The following is a 13,166-nucleotide window of genomic DNA, read 5'->3' on the forward strand; positions in this document are numbered from 1 at the left end:
CTGCCACGGTGCTGTCCCTGTATCGGGCACACAGGGGGACGGGCAGAGAGAGGAGCTGGGGGGCGTTCCGGCTGTCTGACTTCTGTGAAGCAGGAAGGATGAAGAGGGGATGTAGAGCACTTTGTAGTGGTCACATCCAGGTGCTCTCTCTGGATACTTCAGGTGTGTATTGTGGTTCTTTCACCTTGTGAGGGGCTCGTCGCATGGGTGCAATATGGTCTCAATCACCAAAGGAAAATGCGAGTATCCTTCAAAACAATCCAAGGCACACTGTAGAGGGCTTGTGCCAAATGAAAATGCCCACACAAGATGTATTAGGGCTTGTGCGAAATACAATTTTACAATGACAATAAACAAAGGCATTTTCATTTTGCCATGTAAAATAAAGGCATTTTCATTTTGCACAAACCCGACAGTGTGCCTTGAATTGTTCCGAAGAAGACTAGCCTTTAAAATGTTTTATTGCGACCTTATTCCACCCATGCAATGAGCCCTTGGATGCTCACTGGATGCTGAGATGGAATAAACACTTTAACGTTGCGTTGAACAGCATTGTATGCATATATTGTATTAACAGCATTGTATGTATACATTGTATAACTAACCTACACTGTAGCACTCAACACTTTGATGAACATTGTTACTCAGCTGATAGAGTTGTGCCCTTCCTGATGACTTGTCGTACAGAACTTGTAAGTCGCTTTGGATAAAAGCGTCAGCTAAATGACTAAATGTAAATGTAAATGTTAACTGTTACCTCTTTTACAGTCAATCACAATCCTTTATAATATATTATTTTAATTTGCTTTTCAGTTTGAAACAATTAACATTGGACAGAAACAACATAAAGACATACAAAACTGAGAGAGAACTCTAAAATAGTCTGACAAAAATAAGAAATAAAACCTAGTTTTAAGCAAGTAAAATCTTCTGCCAGTACAGTAAGCTAATTTGGCTTGGCAAGAATAATATCTAGGGCTCTCTTTCCTGATTGGATGAAGTAAAAAAAAAAATCAGAGCGAAGGGACTGGGAGACTCATGTTACTGACCAGACACTCTACAGTATATCAGTGATGGCTGTCAGAATGTAGAGCTATTTAACACTTATTTATACAAAGAAAATACCACTTACAGCACCTTTAAGCAATTAAACGGACTTTGAATAACCTCACCATGACAGGGCTATTAGGCGAGTGTCATTCGACGTAACCACCCCCATATTCACAGTGACAGTAAATTATCGAGTGGAATAAAGTGATTTAATACAAGGCTCAACACTGGAGAGTTACGACAGGCGGACCAGGCTGGGAGTTTGTTTGGTGTGGACTTGAGTTTGATTACTGTAGTGTACTGTGCCCAAACTAACCGCACCACAGGGGTAAATGCTCCGGGTTTGATTCACCCGGACAAGGCTGGTGTGTGAGCGTGTTTATAAAAGTCTTGGCAGAGGAAAATCCACTTTAACTTGAATCTCTCCCTCTTTTACGAGCTCCACCGTGACAGGAGGCAGCATGAGTGGAAATAAAGAGTCTCCATCGCGGTGCTCAAAGTGCACACGCCGACAACACGGCTCCGGCCAGCAGTGAGTCAGCCAACATATGAGTAGTGTTGGCATGCTTACCAACTGTTCGCCTGTTTTACTGCAACACTACTATCACCGACATCTAAGAAGGGAGATCCGCCCTTGACCGGCCCTTCTAAGGTTTCTCTCCTCCACATTGCCTGTGGTGCATTTTTTCCTATTCTAGGTTTTAGTGAGTTTTTCCTTACCTTCGTGTGGGGTATGTCTGGGAGTGTTGCATTTATTTAAAAAAAGTTGGACTTTATGGTGTTTTTGTTTTGTTCTTGACGTATTGTGATTCTTCTTTCTTCTTGACTTGTTTAAAGAAGACGTGTCCTGTAACGTTCTGGGTTTCTGTCCTCTCCCAGGACTGGAAACCCTACTGCCATTCTGGAGTACTTCACCCTGTTCTCTGTAATTAGCGCTGATTGACTGTCACCTGTGGTTTGTTGTCACTAATTACTGAGTGTGGTTTGCTGGGAGTTTTGCATTTATAGTAATCTCTTGTTCTCTGTCTGTTGTCGGATCTTCAACAGTGGTACTGGAAGCAGTTGTCCACGGGCAGAAGTGGGATATCAGGCCCGGTGTTATTATTTAGTTTTGTTGTTATTTATTCTCATGGTTGAGAAGTCGTATTCTTACCATTGTTACTCTCAGTTGTAGCCTGGCTATCTTTATGTTATTTCTTGCTGCATATATATTATCGCTCTACGTGTTTCTGAAAATAAAAGGAACACCATATTTGAGAAGAGCAACACCATCTCCGCCTCCTTCTTGCCTTCTACAATTGGAACTCAACTCCTACCTGAAACGTAACAGTGTCCGGCCCATGGGGACATTAGCGTGTGTTGTCGGGCCTTACAAATAATTTTTTTTTATTTGATTCAGTGCGTATGTGTGTAGACTATAGGCTATTTTTGGTGAATGGATGGTGACTAATAAAAGGACAAAAACAATACAAATTCATATATTTAAGATTTTAAACATCACATTATTGAAATGTGGGACAAAGGGCTAAAATGCGAGACTGTCCTGCACAAATTAGGACGTTTGTTAAAGGAACACTTTTAACACGACCATATTGTATCTATTTATTACAAAAAGATTTGCACTACATCCATACTTAATTTTTGCATTTAAAAAAAAAATTGCATTTTGTACCTCATTGTTTGCATTTGTACTTCATTTTCTACTTTAGGTTGTACTTTAGTTTGTATATTGTATATTTTTGTATAGTGTTTGGACTTTATTCGTTTAACTTTTTTTTTTACAGTATGAAGCACAATCTCAGGGGGCTCATACAGAACCAAGCATTTCACTGTAAAGTACATGTACTTTATATGTGACAAATAAAACAAAATTTGAACTTGAAAACTTGAATTTGATCACTCTAGTCGGGGTGCGCAATTCTCCACCTGTTTAATCCGCCTCTGTTAGACAAAACAAAATCTGTAATGCACCAAACAGCAGATTTAAACGATGCTGGAGACTATCATGCGATATATAGCTCACTATGATGGTTGAGTTTTGCAATTAACATGCGTGCCGAACTGTGGGGGATATCACAGATAAATTAGAATCGGTTACACCCCTGCAATCTGCTATATCTATGACTGTAAATATTGAAATACACAACTCTCTGAGTTCTTAAACTCGACCAAGTGTCAGAGATACAAGACGACCTCCGCGAGGTGTGCAGATGGTGGGTTATTTTGGGATACCATAACAGATATACATATTCGCACCTTGACAGATTATAAAACATAGCACATATGACAGCGCACCTGACCAGACACAGAGGAAAACATATTCGGTGATGGCACACTTTACCACAGATTAAGACATGTTTGGTGACAGCACACAAGACACAGATTAAAACATAACCACCAGCAGCATACTGACAACATTATCCATGTATTTTGCAAAGGAAATCCACTTCACCCACAGTGACCACTTCAATCCAACTTCTCGACACTTGAAACAATCAATGCATTTATTCACCAAACTAAAAAATGCTTCAAACATTGTTCTAATTATCTTCACAAACAAACTAAATGAAAACCACAGTTATATTATAAAACATGCTCAAATAATTGGTCAAATTGAAGTGACTGGGCTTCAGCTGCATTTAGTGAGAAACACACCCACGCACCTGCCATAATGCTCTGTCATCGTCAAATATGGCATTCCCAGCAATACAATTTGCAATGTTCCTCCGATGCTGTAAGCCAGTTGTACCTTTCTTAGTTGCTCAATTGAAAGTTCCTTTCCCTGGTCGGGACAGGGCTGCTAGCCGTCCTCACTAGCTCCAGCTTTTCTTGAAAGGTCCTTCTCCTAAAAGGCTTTGCCAATTGCCAGTAAATTCACCACCAAATCCATCTCTGCTCCCCCTTCCGTCATGCATTAAAAAAAGACGTTATGGACTTTACTTTGCTAGTTTTACTTCAGTGGCTGTCTCTGATCAGTAGGAGGTTAGGCCAGCTACATACGCCCAACATATACGGCCAACATGTCAAACTCGAAAACTGATTGGTTAAAATGTGACAATCAACAACATCTCTCCATTAAATGTGGTTTCAACAGCAGAGGGGATTCACTCGAAATCCTGAAGTCCTCAGGGTAGATACATTTTTTACCTGGAGACAGTGCAGGTGGAAAATGTTAATTAGACTGATGTGAACAAACGTTGTAAAATACTTATTTAGATTTTGATTTGATCGATTGAAGTTTATTTCAAATATGCAACAACAAACAAACATCAAGTACATACAGTATATATCCGTAAGCCATTCAAATAATAAATGTATATAAGAAAACATTTATTAAAAAGAATAAACAAAAAACAAACAAAAAACACAAAAGTCAAAAAGATTTATTCATTTTTTGTCATTTACATAACACATTTTGTGAGGTTTCTGTCCTTGCTTTCTCACTCGTTCTGTTCCTTTAACCACCCTCGCTTTGTTTTCATTCATTTTTTCTGTCAAGTATTTCAATTCCCTCGTTCACACGTTTCTCCCCGTTGACGTCATCTGAGACGTCGCTGATTGGTTCTCTCACTTCCCCACGCTTGTCAATCACATTCCCCAGCTGTCACTGCTTTTCAATCAATCGATCCCTCATTATTTATACCCCGTTTTCCCCACCCTAAGTTGTTGGATCGTCTTGATTTGTCGCTGGATGTTTTTCCCCGTTGCTGCTGTTTCACTGTGCTGTTCTCCAGGAATTCCTAGAAGCCTTCGCTTGGATACCTGCTCCGTGGCGCGCGCTCGCCTCCTCTGTTGTTCCTGTTCCTTTTACGCAGCTCGTCTGGGTGAGTTTTTCTAGATTGACTGTCTTGACCTATTTCCGATTTTCGTGTGTAACCTTTACACTGAAGTCTACACTGAAGTCTACCACCTTTTTGTCAAACAGTCACTCACCCAGCCATTATCGATTTTGCTCTTTCCTTTATGGAATAATATTTTTGGGATCTTCCACCTCCCTCTGTGTGTTTGCTCACGCCGAAGATATTATTTCACATTTGGACAGTGTTTGGATTTTTTGCTCACTGTGTGTTTACACGAAGATATGATTTCACATTTGGACTGTGTTTGGATTTTTGCTCACTGTGTGTTTACATGAAGATATTCACTTGGGCTGTTTTTTGGAATATTGCACATCACTGTGTTGTTAACACGAAGAATATTACACCCTGTCCTCCTGCTCGTTTCAAGTCTGCTCTGTCACTGACTCGTTCCCTCTCTCCCTCTCTCGGTTCTTGCACAACATCTGAGAGATCCGCCGTGAGAATTCTGCAGAGCGGTGCAGAGGTCTGCTCCTGCTTCCCAAGACTACCCTTCCGGGAGAAGCTGCAGAGCAGCAGAACTTTGCCCCTTGTTCATTGTACCTGTTCTTGTTGACCTGCTTTCCCTGTTTCACTTATTCTTATTACCAAATAAACAAGCCCTAGTATTTGGCAACTCTGAATCCTACTCTCTTGTGTCGTTAGCATTTGGGGTCGTTGTCTAACCATAACATTACGATCCAACCACTATGACGACCCCAGCCGACACAGAGGGGGTCAGAACCGCACTTGCAATTCAAGTCGAGTTGACCAGGGATCACGGTCTCCAACTAGAGCGGGCTGCGGTGCAGGACCTCAGGGACCAGGTCCTGCCTATGCAGGGTTCAATGGCCGCTTTGGCGGGACAACAGTCCGAGATTCTCGCCCAGCTTAACTCGCTGGGCGACGCCGTTAATACTTTTCATCTCTCACACCCTTCAGGAACATTCCCCGCAGCCCCAGCAGATCTCGCACCTCGGGAACCCCTTCTCTCCGTCCCACGGCTGTTCGACGGTAATCCCGAGGAGTGTGCCACGTTCATCATGCAATGTGAGTTGGTTTTCCGTCATCAACCAAGCCGTTTTTCTGCTCATGGGTCCCGAGTGGCTTATATAACCAACCTACTTTCAGGCCATGCTGCCCAGTGGGTCACTTCCTCCTGGGCAATGGAAGCAGATTTTTTGTTCTCCTACCCAGACTTCGTGGCGGAGCTCCGCAGAGTGTTCCACCATCCAGCCCGAGGTCTGGACCCTGGAGCCCGGTTGGGGACCTTCCGACAAGGGAGCAGCAGGGTGACGGACTATGTCATGGAGTTTCGACTGGCGGCGGTGGAGAGTGGATGGAACGAACCTGCTCTTCGCCTAACCTTCATAAGGGGGCTCAGTGACGCAGTCCGGGACCAGCTCGCTACCAGGGAGGTGCCCGACTCCCTCGAGGAGCTGTTTAGCCTTGTCATCCGTATTGACGGACGCCTCCTGGAGAGAAGGCACGAGAGGACCCAACAGTCACCTCCTGAGGCACCCCGGACTCCTGGACGCCCCGTCCCCAACACTACTGATGGTAACAGGCTTCCCCGTCCGGTGCGCGAGGAGGAACCCATGCCACTGGGACGCTCTCGTCTGAGCCAGGTGGTGCGTCAGGCAAGGCTCAGGTCCGATCTCTGCCTCTACTGCGGAGGTACGGGACACTTTCTCGCCGACTGCCCTATCCGGCCAAAAGATCGGGCTCACCAAGACCCCGGGAGATCCTGGTGAGCCGTTTTTCCCATTCCCAGCGCCGCGCACCACCTGACCACCTGATGAGCGTCACCCTGGCCTGGGGGGACCAACGTGCCACGGTGGAGGCCCTCATCGACTCTGGGGCAGACGAGAACTTCCTCGACTTCGAGTTTGCCACCCAAGCCAACATACCTCTTGAGGCCCTTGTGAGGCCCTTGGAGATCTTTTCGTTGGACCAACACCGCCTGGCCGACATCTCTCAACGGACCGGCCCAGTCTTGCTGACCATTGCTGGGAACCACGTAGAGAGGATCCAGTTCCTCATTACCCAATCCCCCCTTGTCCCGGTGGTCCTGGGTAGGCCCTGGCTCGCGCTGCACGAGCCCCACATCGCCTGGTCCTCCGGTACCATCAGGGGCTGGAGCTCCTCCTGTCACGCCCGCTGTCTACAGGCGGCGTCTTGTCCCCCGCCCCGGAGACCGGCTGGTGAGTTGCCCCCGGATCCCTCGTCCATTCCTCCCGAGTACCACGACCTCATGGAGGTATTCAGTAAGACCAGGGCTCAGTCCCTTCCACCTCACCGCCCCTATGACTGCGCCATCGACCTCCGCCAAGGGGCTCCCCTTCCCGGCAGCCGCCTCTACAGTCTGACTGTCCCGGAGAAGAAGGCGATGGATCTCTACATCTCAGAGTCATTGGAAGCAGGACTCATTCGGCCTTCCTCCTCCCCGGTGGCGGCCGGGTTCTTCTTTGTTGGTAAGAAGGATGGGGACCTGCGACCCTGCATCGACTATCGTCAGCTCAACGAGATCACCATCAAGAACAAATACCCCCTACCTCTCATGAGCTCCACCTTCGAGCCACTGACCCAGGCCTCGTTCTTCACCAAGCTGGATCTCCGAAGTGCCTATCATCTTGTCCGTATCCGTGAGGGCGATGAATGGAAGACCGCCTTCAAGACCCCCAGGGGCCACTATGAGTACCTTGTGATGCCGTTCGGCCTCACCAACGCCCCGGCGGTATTCCAGGCACTCATGAACGATGTCCTCCGTGACATGCTGGAGGTGTTCGTGGTGGTGTACCTGGACGACATTCTTATCTTTTCCAGGACCCTCGAGGAACACATCCTGCATGTCCGCCGGGTGCTGGAGCGCCTCCTCCACAATCGGCTCTTCGTCAAGGCGGAGAAGTGCCGTTTCCACTCCAACTCCGTCGACTACCTGGGCTTCATCGTGGAGAAGGGCTTGACCCGAGCGGATCCTCGCAAGATCCAGGCTGTGGAGGATTGGCCGGAACCCACCACTCGGAAGGAGTTACAGAGTTTCCTCGGGTTCGCAAACTTCTACCGAAGGTTCATCCGGAACTACAGCCAAGTGGCGGAGCCTCTTACCAAGCTGACCTCCCCCGCTCTGCCGTTCGACTGGTCCCCAGCGGCATGCGCTGCGTTCCGCTCCCTCAAGAGAAGGTTCACTTCCGCTCCTATCCTGCTCCACCCTGACCCCAAGAGACAGTTCATCGTGGAGGTGGACGCCTCGGATTCTGGCCTGGGCGCTGTCCTATCCCAGCGTTCTCCTTCCGACCAGAAGGTACATCCTTGCGCCTTCTACTCGCGTCGCTTCCTCCCCGCCGAGAGGAACTACGACACCGGCAATCGGGAGCTACTGGCGGTCGTGGCTGCTCTGGAGGAGTGGCGTCATTGGCTAGAGGGTGCCGAGGAGCCTTTTACCATCTGGACGGACCACAAGAACCTAACGTTCATCCGCGCTTCCAGGCGCCTCAACGGTCGGCAGGCGAGATGGGCCAGTTTCCTCAGTCGGTTCGACTTCTCGCTGACCTTCCGCCCCGGTTCCCGCAACACGAAGGCCGACTCCCTGTCCCGGATGCACTCCAAGGGGGCTCCACCCTCTGAGGACCCATCTCCCATCATCCCGGAGGCCCGAGTGGTTGGAGCCATCACCTTGGGCATCGAGGGTGTGGTGAGGCGTGCCCTACGCTTCCAACGTGCTCCAAGCAACGTCCCTAGGAGCCGTCTCTTCGTCCCTGACTCTGTCCGGTCCCAGGTACTGCTGTGGGGCCATACCAGCCGGTTCGCCTGCCACCCAGGCGTCCATCGCACGTTCTCCTTCCTGGCTCGTCGTTTCTGGTGGCCCACCATGCGGAACGACGTCAAGGAGTTCGTATTGGCCTGCGCGGTCTGTGCCCGCAGCAAGGCCTCTCACCAGGCACCCTCCGGGCTCTTGCAGCCACTTCCCGTTCCAAGCCGTCCGTGGTCACATGTGGCGCTCGACTTCGTCACTGGACTACCCTCCTCCCAGGGGAACACTTGCCTTCTGACCGTGGTGGATCGATTCAGCAAGGGGGTCCACCTCGTGGCCCTCTCCAAGCTTCCCTCAGCAGCCGAGACGGCGGACCTCCTGACGCACCACGTGTTCCGCCTTCACGGTTTTCCCCAGGACATCGTCTCTGACCGGGGGCCCCAGTTCACCTCCCAGGTATGGCGGGCTTTCTGCAAGGGATTGGGGGCAACGGTCAGTCTCTCCTCTGGCTACCATCCCCAGACAAACGGGCAGACGGAGAGGATGAACCAGAGCGTGGAGTCTGCTCTTCGGTGTGTGGCAGCCGAGAGGCCGGCATCCTGGAGTCGTTTCCTTCCCTGGGTTGAATACTCGATCAACTCAATGGTCAGTTCCGCCACCGGCCTCTCCCCTTTTGAGGCCTCCCTGGGCTACCAGCCCCCTCTTTTTCCCGCACTGGAGACGGAAGTGGCAGTTCCCTCCGTGCAGGTCCACCTCGACCGCTGCCGTCGCGTTTGGGAGATCACCAGGACCGCGCTGCTCCGGACATCTGAGCGCGCCTGTCGTGGTGCCGACCGGCGCCGGGTTCCCGCGCCGACTTACCGCCCTGGGCAGAGGGTGTGGCTCTGCGCGAAGGACCTCCCGCTACGGTCCTCGGCCAAGAAGCTCAACCCTCGCTTCGTCGGTCCTTTCGAGGTCCTGAAGGTACTCAGTCCGGCGGCCCTGCGCCTGAAGCTTCCTGCATCCATGCACATCCACCCCGTGTTCCATGTCTCCCGGGTTAAGCCCGTCTCCCTCAGTCCCCTTATGCCTCCAGCTCCTGATCCACCGCCTCCTGTGCTAGTGGATGGTCACCCCCAGTGGCAGGTCCGCCGGTTGATGGGCGTTCGTCGGCGGGGCCGGGGGTTCCAATACCTGGTGGACTGGGAGGGTTACGGCCCAGAGGAGCGTAGCTGGGTCTCCCGGCAGCTCATCGTGGATCCCGGCTTGATCACCGACTTCCATCAGGCCCATCCTGACGAGCCGGGTCGGCCTGGTCGCCGGGCGGCTCCCGTGGAGGGGGGGGTACTGTGAGGTTTCTGTCCTTGCTTTCTCACTCGTTCTGTTCCTTTAACCACCCTCGCTTTGTTTTCATTCATTTTTTCTGTCAAGTATTTCAATTCCCTCGTTCACACGTTTCTCCCCGTTGACGTCATCTGAGACGTCGCTGATTGGTTCTCTCACTTCCCCACGCTTGTCAATCACATTCCCCAGCTGTCACTGCTTTTCAATCAATCGATCCCTCATTATTTATACCCCGTTTTCCCCACCCTAAGTTGTTGGATCGTCTTGATTTGTCGCTGGATGTTTTTCCCCGTTGCTGCTGTTTCACTGTGCTGTTCTCCAGGAATTCCTAGAAGCCTTCGCTTGGATACCTGCTCCGTGGCGCGCGCTCGCCTCCTCTGTTGTTCCTGTTCCTTTTACGCAGCTCGTCTGGGTGAGTTTTTCTAGATTGACTGTCTTGACCTATTTCCGATTTTCGTGTGTAACCTTTACACTGAAGTCTACACTGAAGTCTACCACCTTTTTGTCAAACAGTCACTCACGTTTTTGCTCTTTCCTTATGGAATAATATTTTTGGGATCTTCCACCTCCCTCTGTGTGTTTGCTCACGCTGAAGATATTATTTTCACATTTGGACTGTGTTAGGATTTTTGCTCACTGTGTGTTTACACGAAGATATTATTTCACATTTGGACGGTGTTTGGATTTTTGCTCACTGTGTGTTTACATGAAGATATTCACTTGGGCTGTTTTTGGAATATTGCACATCACTGTGTTGTTTAACACGAAGAATATAACACCCTGTCCTCCAGCTCGTTTCAAGTCTGCTCTGTCACTGACCCGTTCCCTCTCTCCCTCTCTCGGTCTTGCACAACATCTGAGAGGTCCGCCGTGAGAGTCTGCAGAGCGGTACAGAGGTCTGCTCCTGCTTCCCAAGACTACCCTTCCGGGAGAAGCTGCAGAGCAGCAGAACTTTGCCCCTTGTTCATTGCACCTGTTCTAGTTGACCTGCTTTCCCTGTTTCACTTATTCTTATTACCAAATAAACAAGCCCTCGTATTTGGCAACTCTGAATCCAACTCTCTTGTGTCGTTGCGTTTGGGGTCGGTGTCAAACCATAACAGTATCACCGTCTCTAGGTAACTTTGGGAGAGGTATGTCTTTGTCTTCGCCAGGAGTCTGAGGTGGTAAAAACTGTTTTTGACTACGGCGCTGACCTGTTTGTCGAATTTAAAATTGCTGTCGAAGATGACCCCGAGGTTCCTGACAGAGGTGGAGAGGTTTGGACCCAGGGGACCAAGTGCGTCAATGAGGGGGGCCGGGGGGGCACTATTAAAAACAATGACCTCGGTTTTCCCTTCGTTTAGTGTCAGGGAGTTTTCAGACATCCAGCACTTGATTTCTGCCAGGCAGTCAAGTAGTGGTTTTATTGATGTTTGTGTGTTAGTGTCTAAAGTGGGTAAAGTGGGTGCTGCAGTGTGTTGTTTTTAAAGTGAGTGTGTGCGTGTGGATGTATGTGTTGTGGGTGTATTTGATGGTCTGTTATTGTTCATTGAGCATCCTGATGGCCTGGGGATAGAAGCTCCTTCTGAGTCTCTCTGTGCTTGCCATGAGACTCCGGTATCGCTTGCCTGACCGCAGCAGTTCAAAGACGCAGTTGTTTGGGTGGCTGGGGTCTTTGATTATTCTCTTGGCCTTACCCATACAGCGCTTGTTGTAAATGTCCTGGAGAGTGGGAAGCCCCCCTCCAATTGTGCGTTCGGCTGAACAGGAAAAAAAACAAAAGTACCTGGCGGAAAAAAATCTAATCTACGAATTCCAATCTGGTTTCAGAACATCCCACTCCACTGACACATGCCTTCTCTATTTGAACGACCACATCAAACAAGAGGTGGACGCGGGCAAATACTGCGGCATGGTCATGCTGGACCTACAAAAGGCCTTCGACACTGTCAATCACTCCATTCTGATTGACAAGCTAAAAGCAATTGGTTTTGATAGTTTATCAGTGAGCTGGATGCAATCCTACCTGGAGGGGAGAGAACAGATGGTGGAGGTAAACGGTACTCTATCCCCCCCCCCCCTCACAGTGAGCTGTGGTGTTCCACAAGGAAGCATACTAGGACCGCTACTGTTCCTAATTTATGCAAATGACATGTCGTCAGCTTGTGACTGCAACTTGTTCCTGTTTGCGGACGACTCAGCCCTGCTGGTCTCTGACAAGAACAAGTTACAGGTTGAAAAAACCCTCAGCTCGGAACTAGGCAAAATCTGCATATGGCTCGCTGATAACAAACTATCATTACACCTGGGCAAAACAGAGTCCATTCTCTTCGGTTCAAATAACAAACTCAGCAAGACTGACGGCTTCTCAGTTACAATGGGTGACAATATTGTCACAAGGAAAGATGAAATTACCTACCTGGGTTCCATCCTAGAGGCAAATCTTTCCTGTGACAAAATGGCATCCAATGTAATAAAAAAAGTCAACCAACGAACTCGATTCTTGTACCGGATCTCCTCACTGGTAAACTAGAATACCCTGAAGACTCTGGCAGGAGCACTCATTCAAGGGTACTACGACTATGCTTGCACCTCATGGTACCAAAACACCTCAAAGGCGCTAAAAACAAGATTACAAACATCACAAAACAAACTGGTCAGACTACTACTTGACCTTACCCCTAGAACCCACCTCACCCCTGCCCACTTTGACAACCTAGGATGGCTTAGAGTAGACGACAGAGTACAGCAACTTGCAATGGGCCTGGTCTACAAGATACACTATACGACTAAGGTACCCATGTACATGTCAAAATACTTCCCAAAGGTCAGTGAATACCACGACCACAACACCAGAGGAAGCTCAACAAATCATGTTAAACCCAGATTCGGCTCAAACAAGGGACTACACACGTTTCGCAATTATGCCACATCAATGTGGAACGCCCTACCCAAAGCTGTAAAGGAATGTGAATCCCTACCCACATTCAAAACCGCTCTTAAAGAGCACCTACGGGAGGCTGCAATTCTAAACTGGCCACCGTAAATGTCCAAACCCCCCACCCCCACCCCCTCCTAATAGACAGTCTCCTCCCCACCGCATGTATATATTCTCTCCCCGCCGTATGTATATTTCTATCCCACCCACCCACCCCCTCCAAATGTACAGTCTCCTCCCCACTGTATGTATATTTCTCTCCCACCCACCCACCCCCTCCTAA

This window comes from Notolepis coatsorum (assembly GCF_963971535.1).
Source record: "Notolepis coatsorum genome assembly, chromosome: 3".
Lineage (NCBI taxonomy): Eukaryota > Metazoa > Chordata > Actinopteri > Aulopiformes > Paralepididae > Notolepis > Notolepis coatsorum.